The sequence below is a fragment of the Bos grunniens genome, chromosome 1 (genome assembly GCF_055505025.1).
Source record: "Bos grunniens cultivar Pamir isolate PY7600 chromosome 1, Bosgru_T2T1.0, whole genome shotgun sequence".
NCBI lineage: Eukaryota > Metazoa > Chordata > Mammalia > Artiodactyla > Bovidae > Bos > Bos grunniens.
In genome coordinates, this window is record NC_141165.1 from 49,339,012 (window position 1) to 49,358,540 (window position 19,529).

The 19,529-nt window shown below is 40.7% G+C and overlaps 1 protein-coding gene and 1 long non-coding RNA gene across 2 annotated transcripts in view; one reads left to right on the forward strand and one right to left on the reverse strand.

Moving 5' to 3' along the window:
* Positions 1 to 19,529, forward strand: part of IQCJ (IQ motif containing J) — an 850,319-nt gene that overhangs the window by 500,747 nt on the left and 330,043 nt on the right. The window lies entirely within an intron of this gene.
* The window catches only part of LOC147379416 (uncharacterized), a 51,880-nt gene that overhangs the window by 1,836 nt on the left and 30,515 nt on the right, over positions 1 to 19,529 (reverse strand). The gene's annotated exons all lie outside the window — the stretch shown is intronic.

Genomic DNA, 19,529 nt, shown 5'->3' on the forward strand with positions numbered 1-19,529 from the left:
GTCACAAAGAGACAGACATGACTGAAACGACTTAGCACACATGCATACACAGTATTTGGTTTTTTCTTTAGCATAATGACCTCAAGATTCTCAAGATTCATGCATGTTGTGGAAAATGGCAAGATTTCCTTCTTTTTATGGTGGAAAGATATTCCACTATGTATACTGGATCTATATGATTTGTACATGATGATGTATATGTATATATGCTTCTGAAAATACTCAGCATTTTTTTTACCCATTCATCTATCACCAGACATTTAGGTTGTCTCCAAGTACACAGGCTTTGAATTTGGGCAACCAAGGCTATATTTCAATCTCAGCTTAGAATGAGCCTGAGGGAAGAAGTGAACTTTCTCATCCTCCTCTTCCTCATTGGTTCAGTGGAACTATTCAGAAGTTCTGTGGAGAGGCGTGTTGATTACCACAGTGCCCGAAATGCTGTAAGTGCCCGAAATGCTGTAAGTAAGTGCCCAGTGACTGTTGGCTCAACTTCTCCTCTTGAGTATTCAGAGGACTTTCTTCACCTGGAAATTTAGGCTAGGCAATACTTCAATTTTTAGCAAAAATTTCAAGTTAAGCTCTTGTGAACATGAGTCATAGACCTTAAAACTTTCTAAGTTGGCAGGAATTCTTTAATTAAAGAGTCCAAGTAATATACACTGGGAAGGAGTGGAGGATGGGGGCCATGGTGGGATGCATGTGGTGTAATTTTGTTGTAAATGCAAATTAATTTTCCTGTCATTTGCTAGTAAGCCCACTGTTTATAATAACTGTTCATAATGAATCAGGCTGATATTTTGTTCATACATTTTCCCTTGAGGCTTTAATAACTCTGCTCCAATGTTTTACGGTTACGTGTTGTGGAATGAGACTCTGGTGAAATACAATCCTATTTTGTAGCCTCTATAGAAATAAAACAGCAAAGGAAGCAAATTAGTGGTCAGAAAGAGCTCTAAGAAAGAGAGGGGTGCTTCTCCAGCCAGGCCTAGAAAGTGTATGGAGAAGATGAATGATGGTCCAGAAAGTCTCCATCAATGAAGTGGTTGAGCAGAATTAAAAATATACCAAAGGTTATATTGACTGGGCTTGGTTGGGTGAAAGCCTTGGGTAACCTGAACCGAATGGCTGTACAACTCAGCAAATACCTACTGATACCTACTATGTTCCAGATCCTTTATAACAGGGATCCCCAACCTCTGGGATCTGATGATCTGAGGTGGAGCTGATGTGATAATAATAGAAACAAAGTGCACAATAAATGGAATGTGCTTGAATCATCCTGAAACTGTTATCCCCCTCCCCCTGGTCCATGGAAAAATTGTCTTCCATGAAGCCAGTGCCTGGTGCCAAAAAGATTGGGGATCACTGCTTTATAAGCACTAACGCTACACTATTCAATATGAGAGCAATTATTTACATGTGCCTGTTTGAATTTAAATTACTTAAATAAAATTTTAAAATTCAGTTCCTCAGTTGTACTAACCACCTCAAGTTCTCAAGCCACAAAACACATGGCTAGTGACTGCTGTATTGGGTAGCATAAGAGAACATTTCATTCATGACAGAAAGTTCTGTTAGGCAGTGCTGCATTGGAGGTACTCAGATGGTAAGAGATGTCTCCTGCCCTTGAGAAATATATAGTCTTGGAAGGAGGATAACATGTCAAAAAATAAGTTGATTATATGTCACATAATATTGCTGAGGTAGGGGTATGACGAGAAAGCTTAAAACACATGGAGGTCAAGTATAGGAGCATAAATGAAGAGCAACTTCAGAAAAGCTTCATAGGAGATGGAGAAGAGACTTGAATCTTAAAAGTAAGTAGATTTCCCCCAGATGGACAAAGATGGGTGAGAGCATTATGAACAGAAGTAGAAATGCAAATCAAGGAAGAGTGAAGCATCATGAAATGTTCAGGAAAATTCCCCTTGTCTAGTAAGGCTGGAGGGAGAAGGCAATGGCACCCCACTCCAGTACTCTTGCCTGGCAAATCCCATGGATGGAGGAGCCTGGTAGGCTGCAGTCCATGGGGCCCCTAAGAGTCAGACACGACTGAGTGACTTCACCTTCACTTTCCACTTTCATGCATTGGAGAAGGAAATGGCAACCCACTCCAGTGTTCTTGCCTGGGGAATCCCATGGACAGAGAAGCCTGGTGGGCTGCAGTCTGTGGGGTCGCACAAAGTCAGACACGACTCAAGCGACTTGGCGGTGGCAGTAAGGCTGGAAGATGTCTGTGGTGGGGAGCAGCCATAACTAAGCCCAGGAAGGTGGGTGGGGCAGACTGGGAGGGCTTGGGCACCACTCCAAGGGGACAGGCTTTATCTTTTGGATAATGAGGAGACAGGGAAGGATTTTAAACAGGAGAATGAACAACATGGTCAGATTTATTTGAATTAGAGTGGAGACCCCAAAGAGATTGAGTCAGAATTGTGTTTGAGTGTCTCCTGAGGAGGTATGGGTCAGCAGTGGACTGCTTCAGGGGCAGGGGCTCTGGGTGTAGTAGACCTGGGTATGACATAAGCCCTCTTGGAGGAGATCGCCATTAACCCCACCACAGAGCTGCCAGAACTTATACAGGACTGGGGAAACAGACTCTTGGAGGGCACAAACAAAACATTGTGTGCACCAGGACCCAGGAAAAAGGAGTAGTGATCCCACGAGAGACTGACCAAGACTTGCCCGTGAGTGTCCAGAAGTCTCCAGTAGAGGCATGCATTGGTGGTGGCCTGCTGCAGGGTTGGGGGCACTGAATACAGCAGTGCCTGCTTGGGACCATTATCTTCATTACCTACACCATAGTTTGACCTCGAGTCAAATAAGAGAGAGGGAACACAGCCCTGTCCATCAGCAGAAAATTGGATTAGAGATTTACTGAGCATGGCCCCACCCATCAGAAAAAGACCCAGTTTCCCCCTTAGTCACTCTCTCCCATCAGGAAGCTTCCATAAGCCTCTTATACTTCTCCATCAGAGGGCAGACAGAATGAAAACCACAATCACAGAAAACTAACCAATCTGATCACATGGACCACAGCCTTGTCTAACTCAATGAAACTATGAGCCATGACATATAGGGCCACCCAAGACAGATGGGTCATGGTGGAGAGTGCTAACAAAATGTGGTTCACTGGAGAAGGGAATGGCAAACCACTTCAGTATTCTTGCCTTGGGAACCCCATGAACAGTATGAAAAGGCAAAAAGATAGGACACTGAAAGATGAACTCCCCAGGTCGGTAGGTGGCCAATATGCTACTGGAGATCAGTGGAGAAATAACTGCAGAGGGATTGAAGAGATGGAGCCAAAGTAAAAAAAAACCTAGCTGTGGATGTGACTGGTGATGGAAGTAAAGTCCAATGCTGTAAAGAGCAATATTGCGTAGGAACCTGGAATGTTAGGTCCATGAATCAAGGCAAATTGGAGGTGGTCAAACAGGAGATGGATGGCAAGAGTGAACATTGACGTTTTAGGAATCAGTGAACTAAAATGGACTGGAATGGGTGAATTTAACTCAGATGACCATTATATCTACTACAGTGGACAAGAATCTCTTAGAAGAAATGAAAGTTTCTTAGTTCTTAGGTTTCATCATAGTCAACAGAAGAGTCCAAAATGGCAGTACTTGGATGCAATCCCAAAAATGACGGAATGGTATCTGTTCATTTCCGGGCAAACCATTCAATACAACAGTGATCCAAGTCTATGCCCTGACTAGTAATGCTGAAGAAGCTGAGGTTGAACAGTTCTATGAAGACCTACAAGACCTTCTAGAACTAATACCCAAAAAAGATGTCCTTTTCATTATAAGGGACTGGAATGAAAAAAGTAAGAAGTCAAGAAATACCTGGAGTAACAGGCAAATTTGGCCTTGGAGTACAAATGAAGCAGGACAAAGGCTAATAGAGTTTTGTCAAGAGAACGCACTGGTCATAACAAACACTCTCTTCCAACAACACAAGAGAAGACTCTACATATGGACATCACCGGATGGCCAACACCGAAATCAGATTGATTATATTCTTTGCAGCCAAAGATAGAGAAGCTCTACACAGTCAGCAAAAACAAGACCGGGAGCTGACTGTGGCTCAGATCATGAACTCCTTATTTCCAAATTCAGACTTAAATTGAAGAAAGTAGGGAAAACCACTAGACCATTCAGGTATGATTTAAATCAAGTCCCTTACGATTATACAGTGGAAGTGAGAAATAGATTTAAGGGATTAGATCTGATAGACAGAGTGCCTGAAGAACTATGGACGGAGGTTTATGACACTGTACAGGAGGCAGTGATCAAGACCATCCCCAAGAAAAAGAAATACAAAAAGGCAAAATGGTTGCCTGAGGAGGCCTTAAAAATAGCTGTGAAAAAAAGAGAAGTGAAAGGCAAAGGAGGAAAGGAAAGGAAAGGTATGCCCATTTGAATGCAAAGTTCCAAAGGAGAGATAAGAAAGCCTTCCTCAGTGATCAATGCAAAGAAATAAAGAAAACAATAGAATGGGAAAGACTAGAGATCTCGTCAAGAAAATTAGAGATACCAAGGGAACATTTCATGTAAAGATGGGCACAATAAAGGACAGAAATGATATGGACCTAACAGAAGCAGATGATATTAAGAAGAGGTGACAAGAATACACAGAACTATACTAAAAAGATCTTCATGACCCACATAACCACAATGGTGTGATCACTCACGTAGAGCCAGACATCCTGGAATGTGAAGTCAAGTGGGCCTTAGGAAGCATCACTATGAACAAAGCTAGTGGAGGTGATGGAATTCTAGCTGAGTTATTTCAAATCCTAAAAGATAATGCTGCTAAAGTGCTGCACTCAATATGCCATCCAATTTGGAAAACTCAGCAGTGGCCAAAGGACTGGAAAAGGTCAGTTTTCATTCCAGTCCCTAAGAAAGGCAATGGCAAAGAATGCTCAAACTATGGCACAATTGCTTTCATCTCACATTCTAGCAAAGTAATGCTCAAAATTCTCCAAGTCAGGCTTCAACAGTATTTGAACCATGAAGTTCCAGATGTTCAAGCTGAATTTAGAAGTGGCAGAGGAACCAGAGATCAAATTGCCAACATCCGCTGGATCATGGAAAAAGCAAGAGAGTTCCAGAAAAACATCTACTTCTGCTTTATTGACTATGCCAAAGCCTTTGACTGTGTGGATCACGACAAACTGTGGAAAATTCTTAAAGAGACAGGAATACCAGAACACTCTACCTGCCTCCTGAGAAATTTGTATGCAGGTCTAGAAGCAACAGTTAGAACCAGACATGAAACAACAGACTAGTTCCAAATCAGGAGAGGAATACGTGAAGGCTATATATTGTTACCCTGTTTATTTAACTTCTATGCAGAGTACATCACAAGAAATGCTGGACTAGATGCAGCACAAGCTGGAGTCAAGATTGCTGGGAGAAATATCAATAACCTCAGATATGCAGATGACACCACACTTACGGCAGAAAGTGAAGAAGAACTGAAGAGCCTCTTGATGAAAGTGAAAGAGGAGAGTGAAAAAGTTGGCTCAAAACTCAACATTCAGAAAACTAAGATCATAGCATGCAGTTCCATCACTTCATGGGAAATGGATGGGGAAACAGTGGAAACAGTGACTGACTTTATTTTTGGGGGCTCCAAAATCACTGCAGATGTGGCCTGCAGCCATGAAATTAAAAGATGCTTATTCCTTGGAAGGAAAGTTATGACCAACCTAGATAGCATATTGAAAAGCAGAGACATTACTTTGCAACAATGGTCTGTCTAGTCAAAGCTATGGTTTTTCCAGTGGTCATGTATGGATGTGAGAGTTGGACTATAAAGAAAGCTGAGCGCCGAAGAATTGATCCTTTTGAACCGTGGTGTTGGAGAAGACTCTTGAGAGTCCCTTGGACTGCGAGGAAATCAAACCAATCAATCCTAAAGGAGATTGGTCCTGAATATTCATTTGAAGGACTGGTGCTGAAGCTGAAACTCCAATACTTTGGCCACCTGATGCAACGAACTGACATTTGAAAAGACCCTGATGCTGGGGAAGATTGAAGGTGGGAGAAGAAGGTGACAACAGAGGATGAGAGGGTTGGATGGCATCACCGACTCAATGGACGTGAGTTTGAGTAAACTCTGGGATTTGGTGATGGACAGAGAGGCCTGGTGTGCTGCAGTTCATGGGGTTGCAGAGTTGTACATGACTGAGTGACTGAACTGAACTGAACAGAGTGGAGAATGGTTGGGATTTGTTGGAGAAGTGTCAGCATTTTGAATATTTCACATTTCACTGTGTTTTCATCAAGTTGTTTAACCTTTCTCAGCCTCAGTTTCCTCATGTGTAAAGCGAGACTTTTATCTCCACCTCATAGGGATGATATCAGAATGAAATGATATAATGTAGGTAAAGCAGAATTCCTGGTACATAAAAAGTATCTAAAACTCTTAGATATTGTGTTTTTTGGTCTTGTTCTTTTGAAAGAAGCAAAGTGAGTGAGGCCCATCTGTGCCCTCAGAGACACAATATGCCTTAATGCTGAGTGGAAGTAAGAATGTGTGGATAAGTAAGACAAGGACACGAGTTCCATGGTACCCACACATACCCAATCCATATACAATTTCACCTGCCAAGGAGATAGTCTAAAGCTCTAAGTGGGTACTGGCATTGTGTAACTGTGTATGGATGGGGGGGGGGGATGTTTGTTGTGGATTTATTTTTAGTGATGGAATGGGTATGCTTGAAAGCAGAGAATTGATTGAACCAAGGAATAAGTAATGTTGACATAGAGAAGGAAAATAAAGGTGGTCTCCAGTGGAGTCCTGAGGTAGAAAAAATGAACCCTGGCTGAACTTCTTCCTCTCCTAGAGGCTGAGAGGCTGCCCTAGGAGCTCCTTAGCCAGGGGGTTGCATGAAGGAAGGAAATGGCAGGTTTTGTGAGAGCGTTGCAGGTCTGGGATGTGAAGACCTAGCTATGGAGTTAGTTGGATTTCCTATTTATTTATATAAAAATGGTCTGTAGTCTGATTTCATACCTAATCCTACTTAATTTCTATGGCCATCATCTCAATCCCATTTTTTTTCTTTCTCAGATTTCTAATTTTCTCATAACAATTGAAAATTGTATTTATGTAGTGAATTAGAGGACATCCCTGGTGTTTCATATGGTTAAGAATCTGCCTGCAATGCAGGAGATCTGGGTCAGGAAGATCCCCTGCAGAAGGGAATGGCAACCCACTCCAGGATTCTTGCCTGGAGAATCCCATGGATGGAGGAGCCTGGTGGCTATAGTTTGTGGGGTCCCAAAGAATCAGACACGACTGAGTGACTAACACAGTGAATTAGAACTTCAATCCTAGTTGTAAATCTACAGCAGTGTTTCCCAGTTGAAGACCCTCAGCTCCCACATGACAATGGAAGAAAAAGTGAGGACACAAGACTCTTAGTATTAACAAAAGAAAACACAACCAAACAACCAATGACCTTTGTCATAGAGTGCTATAAAATCAGGGATGATGGCAATGGTTATGTTTTATCCATTGAAAGCTCTGAGTGGATTTATCTCTGATTAATAAAGCAATGGAAAATTAATTGTCAGGATGTCCAGTATGATGTATGAAATCTTTCAAAATACCTGACACATAGATGGACATTAAAGAGACATTAGGAAGTAAATAGCCAGGAATCACTGGCCTGCAGCAAGACTGTTGTACATGGAAGGGTAAATCCATTCATGTTATCTTTTCATTAAGATTGTTGAAGGTTGATCACAATTTTATATATTTATTCTGATTTTTGGAGTAGCCTATTATCAAAGCATGCATAGAGCAAGAATGCCTTTTTCTCTGTGTTGTTTAGACATGTAACTGGAGCAATGCATCCTGTAAGATTGCACAGTAATCATGTACTGTGATTTGTCACAGGAAATCATTTGTCATAACACATGTAGTGAGAGATGGCAGACCGCTCTAAGGACCATAAATGTCTGAGGTCAGTGTAGTCTTAGACTTCAAGGGCTAAATTTTCTTCAAGTCAAACTAGTGGTTCGTTTCTGATTCTTCTTTTGGTGCAGTTGTGCTATTTTAATAAATATTCAACTTAGAACATTCCACTTAAAATTTTTAATCTTTGTAGATTTATAGTATTGCAGTTCCACTGTCAAAATGACAGATACTGATACGTATTTTAAGGTAATCTTATATGATTATTTTTCAGTGTACCATATCAATCAATGCCTTGACAGGCCATAAAATGTTACAGCTCATAAAGAACCAGTAAATACTCAATTTTCAAGGTACAGCAGAAGAGCTATAAATTAAATTGATTACATAACTGTAAAGTAATTAGTCCAGTATTTCTAGATAACTTTGTTTGAAAAGTTCTCTGCCCTCGATCACTGAAAAGGAAGTGGTACTGTCTAAGTCTACCTGGTTTCACAGACTATGCTTGAATATTTTTCATTTTTAACTTTGTGTCCGAGTATCTCCCTTCATATCCGTTCCTCAGAATGAGCTTATTTCCTCTTATGGCTTCCAGGATCTCCCAAATTCAGATAGCTTCTAAATTCAGATCTCCTACCTAGACATCTTTCACTGCACAAATCCATAGGCTCCAAAGCCCACTGGGCATGGCTTAGGGGGCATCTTCCCTTACAGACAGACCCTGAGACCAGGCTTTGAGTGTGAGTTAATTTGGGAGGGTTTCCCAGAATGCTCCAGCAGGAGAAGTGACGAAGTGACACAGGAGCCAAGGGTTTACCACAAGGCAGAATGCCACTGGTGTGCAACTGGGGTTCAGTCCCATTGGGGTCGGAGAAGCTGGGAGACAGCACAGAAGATACATGAGATTTACCCTCCCTAGAGGGCTGGGGGAGCTAGAGTGTGTATCCTTCAACCCCTCGGTCATTGCCTGCAGGCTGCTTCAGGGACTAACCCCCATCGCATTGATTTGGATGCCCATGAACGTGGGGGAACAGGAAGCTCTTGGGTGGGAGGGGACCAGCACCTGGACAAAGGGGTGTGGGCAGCACACCACAGCGGCTGGGACTGCCCATTCCACCGAATGGCAGGTGGATCCATCCAACTCTGCATATCCAAACCTGGCTCCCCAAACTTGTTTTTTCCTCCATACCCTGAGGAATATGCTACAATTTACTCCTAGATCCAGCCAGGAGCCAACCTCCTCTGGCTTTCTCGGGGACTGAATCTTACCAATTTTTCTCCTCAGTAGACCCTGACTCTGCCTACATTTTTCTCTCAGTGCCTGGTGCTGTAGTACTTTAGACCCTCATTGTTTTCCCCACACTGCCCTACATTAGCCCCCGACTGTCTCTCCACCATTTACACCGGTCTACCAGCCTTCCTCCTTCCAATTCCAAAATGTAGATCTGACCATGGACCCTCTCTGCTTAACATTGTTAATGACTGTCCTGGGTGGAGTGGAGTGTAAACTCCTGGCTGTGCTCCCAAGGCCCTTCATGGTATCACCGTTCTCTTCCCAGGTCACCTCCCCACCTCACCACATACTCGGGCTACACTGAGCTGCTGCAGCCTTAGAGCAGGCCCTACTGGGGCAGCTCAACCTGAAGTCTCCCCTCCTGAGGATGCCTCCTCCTGACTGCTCACCTGACAGGGCTGCGCCTGCTCGCATTCCTTAACGTTTCAGTATTACTGACACTTATTTGCCCTTGTCCTCACTCAGCTCCAAGTGCTCCAAGGACAGAGGCTCTTTATTAGTCTCAGCATCTGGCTACTAGCAGAGTACCTGCTCACATGGGTGTTCAATAAATATTTGATGAATTAATTAACTTGCCAAAATTCTTTTCTTCTCAAATCAATTCTATAAGATTGTATTATTATCTTTACAGATAAAAATGTTGAGGTCAAGTAAGCTAAACACCTTACTCAAGATCACAGAGCTAACGAATGATCAAATCAGAATTTGAACTCAAACCTGCCTCTGAACTCTGTCTTCCTTCTATTTACTATCTATTAAGTAGCATTGATTTTTAGAATCATCAGTTCAGTTCAGTTCAATTGCTCAGGCGTGTCTGACTCTTTGCGACCCCATGAATTGCAACATGCCAGGCCTTGTCCATCACCAACTCCCGGAGTTCATTCAAACTCACGTCCATCAAGTCGGTGATGCCATCCAGCCATCTCATCCTCTGTAGTCCCCTTCTCCTCCTGCCCTCAGTCCCTCCCAGCATCAGAGTCTTTTCCAATGAGTCAGCTCTTCGCATGAGGTGGCCAAAGTACTGGAGTTTCAGCTTTCGCATCATTCCTTCCTAAGAAATCCCAGGGCTGATCTCCTTCAGAATGGACTGGTTGAATCTCCTTGCAATACAAGGGACTCTCAAGAGTCTTCTCCAACACCACAGTTCAAAAGCATCAATTCTTCGGCGCTCAGCTTTCTTTATAGTCCAACTCTCACATCCATACATGACCACTGGAAAAACCATAGCCTTGACTAGACAGACCTTTGTTGGCAAAGTAATATTTCTGCTTTTGAATATGCTATCTAGGTTGGTCATAACTTTCCTTCCAAGGAGTAAGCGTCTTTTAATTTCATGGCTGCAATCACCATCTACAGTGATTTTGGAGCCCCCAAAAATAAAGTCTGACACTGTTTCCACTGTTTCCCCATCTATTTGCCATGAAGTGATGGGACCAGATGCCGTGATCTTCGTTTTCTGAATGTTGAGCTTTAAGCCAACTTTTTCACTCTTCTCTTTCACTTTCATCACGAGGCTTTTTAATTCCTCTTCACTGTCTGCCATAAGCGTGGTGTCATCTGCATATCTGAGGTTATTGATATTTCTCCCAGAAATCTTGATTCCAGCTTGTGCTTCTTCCAGCCCAGCATTTCTCATGATGTACTCTGCATATAAGTTAAACAAGCAGGGTGACAATATGCAGCCTTGACGTATTCCTTTTCCTATTTGGAACCAGTCTGTTGTTCCATATCCAGTTCTAACTGTTGCTTCCTGACCTGCATATAGGTTTCTCAAGAGGCAGGTCAGGTGGTCTGGTATTCCCATCTCTTTCAGAATTTTCCACAGTTTATTGTGGTCCACACAGTCAAAGGCTTTGGCATAGTCAATAAAGCAGAAATAGATGTTTTTCTGGAACTCTCTTGCTTTTTCCATGATCCAGCAGATGTTGGCAATTTGATACCTGGTTCCTCTGCCTTTTTGAAAACCAGCTTGAACATCTGAAAGTTCACGGTTCACATATTGCTAAAACAGTACAAATTTCCTCTATTTCACCCTTTATGAATTTAAAATGATCAAAATTTTTAAAATTTCCAAGAAATGAATGTGTTCATGTTAACTTCTTCTGGAAACAAAATATTCAGCCGTCAGCAATCCAAAGACCTACAAGGTTTGGTATAGAGCTTGCTGAGAGTAGCCTGTGAATTTTGTACTGGAACTTTAATGTGTGGGGGTTAGATCATGGTAATGAATATCCATGGTTAGATTGTGATGCCTCTGAGCTTGAGAAATTTAAATAAGCATCAGTCAGTTTGACAGCCAAGAGGATATATGTGGGGGCCTGTGGGGTGGGCAGGGTGAGAAGATTTGGAAATATAAGCAGTAAATTTTCATACATCACTGATTGTGGAAGTGAAATGATTATCCATCAATTACAAAGCAGTTAAATGGATCTGTTTCTGGTTTTTACTGCACTATTTATGTATCCAAGTCTCCTGCCAGAGCTACTTATGCACCACGGTCCATGCTTGACAGTCAGCATCAGTTTCAGTGTATGCTGGCAATACACGGTGGTCATTGGATTTAGAAATAAGTGCTGAGGTGACTTAGCAGCAGCAGCAGCAGCAAGCAATGAAAAGGAAGGAAATGTGCTGAAAGAATGCCACTTTTGAAATAAAGTCTGTACCTAGGAAATTATAAGTATATAACTTCCAAAGATAAAATTAGGTCACCTTACAGGAGTATTTTTTTAATGTTGTGAAACTTAAAAGACGAAATTATTTATAAAAGCTATTAGTCAGTTCAGTTCAGTCACTCATTCGTGTCTGATGTTCTGCGACCCCATGGACTGCAGCATGCTAGGTCTCCCTGTCCATCACCAAATCCCAGAGTTTACTCATGTCCACTGAGTCGGTGATGCCATCCAACCGTCTCACCCTCTGTTGTCCCCTTCTCCTCCCGCCTCCAGTCATTCCCAGCATCAGGATCTTTTCAAATGAGCCAGTTCTTTGCATCAGGTGGCCTAAGTATTGGAATTTAAGCTTCAACATCAGTCCTTCCAATGAACATCCAGGATTGATCACCTTTAGGATGGACTGGTTGGATCTCCTTGCAATACAAGGGACTCTCAAGAGTCTTCTCCAACACCACAGTTCAAAAGCATCAATTCTTCGGAGCTCAGCTTTTTTCACAGTCCAACTCTCACATCCATACATGACCACAGGAAAAACCATAGCCTTGACTAGACAAACATTTGTTGGCAAAGTAATGTCTCTGCTTTTCAATATGCTGTCTAGGTTGGTCATAACTTTCCTCCCAAGGAGTAAACGTCTTTTAATTTCATGGCTGCAGGCAACATCTGCAGTGATTTTGGAGCCCCAAAACATAAAGTCTGATACTGTGTCCACTGTTTCCCCATCTATTTGCCAGAAAGTGATGGGACCAGATGCCAGGATCTTAGTTTTCTGGATGTTGAGCTTTAAGCCAACTTTTTCACTATCCTCTTTCACTTTCATCATGAGGCTTTTTGGTTCTTCTTCACTTTCTGCCATAAGGGTGGTGTCATCTGCATATCTAAGGTTATCGATATTTCTCCCAGCAATCTTGATTCCAGCTTGTGTTCATCCAGCCCAGCATTTCTCATGATGTACTCTGTATATAAGTTAAATAAGCAAGGTGACAATATACAGCCTTGACGTACTCCTTTCCCTGTTTGGAACCAGTCTGTTGTTACATGTCCAGTTCTAACTGTTACTTCCTGATGTGCATACAGATTTCTCAAGAGGCAGGTCAGATGGTCTGGTGTCTCTTTCAGAATTTTCCACAAATCCAAAGTTTCACAAGTATGTTTCCTTAACATCCATTTAAGTTCTTGGATCAGGGCTTCCCAGGAGGTGCAGTGGTAAAGACTCCACCTGCCAATGCAGGAAATGCAGGTTTGATTCCTGGGTTGGGAAAATCCCCTGGAGGAGGAAATGGCAACCCACTTCATCATTCTTGCCTGGAAAACCCCATGGACAGAGGGGCCTGGTGGGCTATAGTCTATGGGCTTGCAAAGAGTTGGATGCAACTAACCACAGCACACCCAGCACAGGCTCTGGGTCACTTGGATTCCTAATGCAAAATGTAAGACTTGGAAATTTTAAGCATTCTTTGAGAATTTAGAATATGAGAAAATTAATATAAAACAATTAATATAGTACATGGAATATGGCAAACAATTAATGCTTGCTCCAATTATCATTAATATTACTATAGGAAGGACAATCACTGAATGAGATTTTACTTTGTGATGCCAATATTAGACACACACATACACACCACTGACTCTTCCTATGAGACTAAAGTTAGATTTATGATCTGTAAAGTTCTCACAACAAAGAACACAGCAGACACAAATGATTTGTTGTTGTTGTTGTTCAGTCACTAAGTCACGTCTGACTCTTTGCAACCTCATGGACTACAGCATGCCAGGCTCCTCTGTCCTCTACCATCTCCCAGAATTTGCTCACATTCATGTCCATTGAGCCAGTGATGCTATCTGACCATCGCATCTTCTGCCACCTCCTTCTTTTGCCTTCCATCTTTCCCAGCACTGGGTCTTTTCCAGTGAGTCAGCTCTTCCCATCAGGTGGCCAAAGTATTGGAGCTTCAGCTTCAGCATCAGTTCTTCCAATGAATATTCAGGGTTGATTTCCTTTAGGAATGACTGGTTTGATCTCCTTGCTGTCAAAGTGACTCACAACTCACAAACTCACAAACAAAGTGACTCACAACTCAAACTGTGGTGTCTTCTCCAGCACCACAGTTTGAAAGCATCAATTCTTTGGTGCTTAGCCTTCTTTATGGTCCAACTCTCAAATCCATACGTGACCACTGGAAACACCATGCTGCTGCTGCTAAGTCGCTTTGACTATATGGACCTTTGTCGGTAAAGTGATGTCTCTGCTTTTAAATACACTGTCTAAGTTTGTCAAAACTTTCCTTCCAAGGGTCAAGTATCTTTTAATTTTGTGACTGTGGTCACCATCTGCAGTGATTTTGGAGCCCAAGAAAAGAAAACTTTTCACTGCTTCCACTTTCCCCCCTTGTATTTTCCATGAAGATTGGACTGGATTCCATGATCCTAGATTTCTAATGTTGAGTTTCAAGCCAGCTCTTTCACTCTTTTTTTCACCCTCATCAAGAGACTCTTTAGTTCCTCTTCGCTTTATGATATTAGTGGTATCATCTGCATATATGAGGTTGCTGATATTTCTCCCAGCAATCTTGATTCCAGCTTGTGATTCATACAGCCCATCATTTCACATGATGTATTCTGCATAGAATTTAAATAAACAGGGTGATAATAGCCTTGTTGTACTTCTTTCACAATTTTGAACCAGTCAGTTGTTCTATGTCAGGTTCTAACTCTTGCTTCTTGACCCACATAAAAGTTTCTCAGGAGACAGGTATTCCCATATCTTTAAGAATTTTCCACAGTGTTGTAATCCACACAGTTAAAGGCTTTAGCATAGTCAGTGAAGCAAAAGTAGATGTTTTTCTGGAACTCCTTTGCTTTGTCCATAATCCAACAAACGTTGGCAATTTGATCTCTGGTTTCTCTGCCTCTTTGAAACCCTCATCCTACTTCTTTTTACTTTCCCACAACTCCTAACCCCAGTCAACCACTGATCTGTTCTCCATTCCTGTGTCTTCTCTGGAATGCCATATACATGGTATTATTCAATATGTGATCTTCTGAAACTGGCTTTTTTTACTTTGTATAATGCTTTTGAAAGTCATTCATCAATAGTTTGTTCCTTTATATTGCTGAATAGTATTCCACTATGCGGCTGTACCTTCGTTTGTTTATCCATTCTCCCACTGAAAACTGGTTTGCTTGTTTCTAGTTTTTCACTACTATGTATAACGCTGCTGTAAACATTCATGTATGGGCGTTTTTGTTGTTAATGCATTTCCTTTCCATTCTGCTTGGGTAAATAACCAAGCGTGGGATTGCTGAGCCAAATGATATGTGCTCAGGTTTATAAGAATCTGCCTAGGTTTATAAGACTCTGCCTAAGTATTTTCCAGAGTGGCTGTACCATTTTGCATTCTACCAGCACTGTGTGAGAAATCCAAGCCTCCCACATCCTTATGAGCACTTGGTGTGATCAGTCTTTTTTTGTTTGTTTTAGCCATTCTAATAGCCTCTTTGTCTTATAATTATTAGAATTCTATTCTTCATATCTTCAGGGATCCTCTGGTACTACATATTGTTCTGTCAAAAAACCTTGGGACACATTCCCTAATTTAATATAGTGGCTTCATTTCAATCCTGAAATGCATCATGGCATGAGATACTTCTGAATATTGTCAAGCCTTATGAAGTCATTATCATCTCCGTCCTCTGCCAACTAGAATACTTTCTCATTATCAGTAATTAAACATATATTGCAATTATGTAGATGAGCACTCATTTTTGCTTACATTGGGCCTGGCTTAAGTATTTAAATTGACAAATGTCAAGGAACACTCAACAAAACTTTACATATCCTTTGCTTTTAACTTCATTAACATTTGCAATGAAGCAGAAGCCTCCTTTCTTCCTCTTTAGAAACTTGCTTTCAACAAACATCTATTGAGTTCCCTCTTTGTGCCAGAAAGTTTTCCAGATGCTCAGGGTACAGCAGTGAATAAAACTTGCCCTAACAACGCTAAAATTTTTAGAGCAGATCAGACAATAGAAAATAAATAGTTGAGCTAGGTAATATTTTACATGAAAAGTGTTCCAATCCAAGAACATGGTATATCTCTGCATCAGTTTGTGTCATCTTTGATTTCTTTCATCAGTATCTTATAGTTTTCTGAATACAGGTCTTTTGCCTCCTTTGGAAGGTTAATTCCTAGGTATTTTGTTCTTTTTGTTGCAATGGTAAATGGCCTTGTTTCCTTTATTTCTTTTTCTGATCTTTTGTTGTTAGTGTATAGGAGTGTGAGAGATTTCTGTATATTTATTTCATATTCTGCTACATTGTCAAATTAATTGATGAGCTCTAGTAGTTTCTGGTAGCATCTTTAGGATTTTTTTTGTAGTATTGTGTCATCTGCAAACAGTGACAGTTTATTACTTATTTTCCAGTTTGGGTTTCTTTTATTTCTTTTTCTTCTCTGATTGCCATGGCTAGGACTTCCAAAATCATGTTGAATAAAGGTGGGTAGAGTGGACATCCTTGTCTTGCTCCTGAACTTAGAGGAAATGCTTTCAGTTTTTCACCACTGAGTATGTTTCCTGTGGATTTGTTGTATATGGCCTTTAATTATTTTGAGGTAGGTTCCCTCTTTGCCCACTTTCTGGGAGAGTTTTTACCATAAATGAGTGTTGAATTTTGTCAGAATCGTTTTCTGCATCTATTGAGGTGATCACGTGGTTTTTATTCTTCAGTTTGTTAACATGGTATATCATATTGACTGGTTTGCATATGCTGAAGAATCCTTGCATTCGTGGGATAAATCCCATGTGATCATGGTATATAATCCTTTTACTCTGTTGTTGGATTTGGTTTGCTAGTATTTTGTTGAAGATTTTTGTGTCTGTGTTCATCAGTGATGTTGGCCTGTAATTTTCTTTTTGTGTGTGTGATATCTTTGTCTGGTTTTGATATCAGAGTGATGGTGGCCTTGTAGAATGAGCCTGGGCATGTTCCTTCCTCTGCAATATTTTAGAAGAGTTTCAGAGGGTAGGTTTTAACTCTTATCTAAATGTTTGATAGAATTCACCTGTGAAGCCATCTGATCCTGGATTTTTGTTTGCTGGGAGTTTTTAAATCACAGTTTCTATTTCATTACTTATGATTTGTCTGTTCATATTTTCTATTTCTTCTTAATTCAGTCTTTGAAGATCGTACCTCTAAGAATTTGTCCATTTCTTCTAGAGTATCCATTTTTACTGGTGTATAGTTGCTTGTAGTAGTCTCTTATGATCTTTTGTATTTCTGTGGTGTCAGTTGTAATTTCTCCTTTTTCACTTCTAATTTTATTGATTGGAATTTTCTCCCTTTTTTTCCTTGATGAGTCTGGCTAAATGCTTATCAATTTTGTATATCTTCTCAAAGAACCAGATTTTAGTTTCATTGATCTTTACTATTGTTTTCTTTGTCTTTATTTCATTTATTTTTGAACCAATCTTTATGAATTCTTTCCAACAGTGAAGGACTTTACACCCTCACTTACACTGATGGGTAGGTCATCAATAAGGAAACACAAGCCTTAAATGACACATTAAACCTGATAGATCTAATTGATATTTATAAGACATTCCATTCAAAAGCAGCAGAAAATTTTTCTTCTCAAATGCATGTGGAACATTCCCAAGGATAGATCACAGAATCTTGGGTCAAAAATCAAGTCTTGGTAAATTTAAGAAAATTGAATTCGTATCTAGCATCTTTTCTGACCACAACACTATGAGATTAGAAATCAATTACAGGAAAAACTGTAAAAAACCACAAACACATGAGGCTAAACAATATGCTACTAGAAGCCAATAGATTTACTGAAGAAACCAAAGAGGAAAATACCTAGAGGCAAATGACAATGAAAGCACAGTGATCTAAAACCTATGGGATGCAGCAAAAGCAGTTCTAAGAGGGAAGGTTATAGCAATACAGTCTTACCTTGGGAAATAAGAAAAATCTCAAATTAACAACCTAAGCTGACACCTAAAGCAATGGGAGAAAGAACGAATAAAAAAGAATGGCTGTATGTATATGTGTATAACTGATTGACTTTGCTATACAGCAGAAACTAACACAAAACTGTGACTCAACTTTACTTTGATAAAAATTTAAAAAATAAAGCAAGGAAGGAGTTTGCAACCTTAAATAGAGAAGATATGGAGAGCTTCAGTGAGAAGGTGATGTTTGAGTGAAAACTTGAGTGAGGAGAGAGAACACCCTGTAGTTATCTCTGAAACCATGTCACAGAGATGACAGAGGAAGAGGATGAAGACGGCAGAGGAAGCAAGGGCATGGGCTTCAAGGCATGATCAGAGAGCAGCAAAGAGCCTAGGTGGCTGGTTGACAAAATGAGCACGAAGATGGCACAAAATGAGGTCAGAGAGGTAACGGTAGCCCATACTATGTGGGACCTTAAACCACTATAACGATTTTTGCTTTTACTCAAGATGTGAAACCACCAGAAGATTTTTAGCAGAGAAATAATGTGATGGGACTTTATAACTTTTGTGTAGGATATAGACCTGGGGCCAAGGGTGGAAGCAGGAAGACCAGTTTAGAGACTAATCCAGGCTAGAGATAATGGTGGCTGGGATGAGGGTGACACCCAATGGCACCATGAAGCCAACCAGGCTGAAGGAATAACTTTTATCTGAGCATTCTAACAATGTATTTTATGCTATTCCTATTTTTAGGGTAGAGAAAAACTCATTTTTAATATGCTGGCATATTACCAGTGTTTGGATTTCATCAAATACATAGGGGTGTGCTTGAAGAATCAACATAATGCATACTGCAATTCCAAGCAGAAGCTACAGCTCTACCAATCATAGAACTTTGAATCCATGTGCTCAGGAAAATGCTGCATTTACAGTTTACAGCTAAAGTCTGGTGCCTCAGTCAGATAATGCAATCCATCCCCAGTATTGAGGACATTTCTCTTACATTTTGTAGTTGATTATGGAGATAATGGCAGATTCCATGGCTGCTCAGAGGCAGCCAGCTTAAATAATCCAGTGAAGCTCCCTCAAGGATTTCATCTCTTCTGTGCATGCCTATTACATCAAAGAGTTACTATATTGTGAGACCCTTTCAAAAACTACAAATGCCTCTGACATATTCAAAATGATGAAAATTGTCTTTGCTAAATAAAATGTGATTAGAAAACAAATCTTGGTATTTTTTATTCAGAAGGCAGCACTATGATGTTAGATCACACATCTTTTTTGGATATTTTGGTGAGGAAAAAATAAAATCTTGCTTCCACATCAGCAAGTACTGGTGTTAGTCTTTGCCAACAGATTTGAAAGAAATCTGTCCAAGGTCACAAGCATCATGTCCCTCTTCAGAGCCACTTTTCCAAAAAGTTTCATTTGTGAAATGGGAAGAGAATATGAAGTTTTTCTACATACATAAATGTTTTCTGGTCTTCTACTAAACATCTTGAAACATGAAATTGCATTTCAGGTAGCAGTTTTCACTTATCTTTAAAAAGAACAAGGTCTCCGTTGCCACAAACTTGTTAAAGAAGTATGCATTCATGTATTGATTTACTATATGGATGTGTTAAGCCCATAGTATTCAAATTAGGGATCTACATAGATTTTCC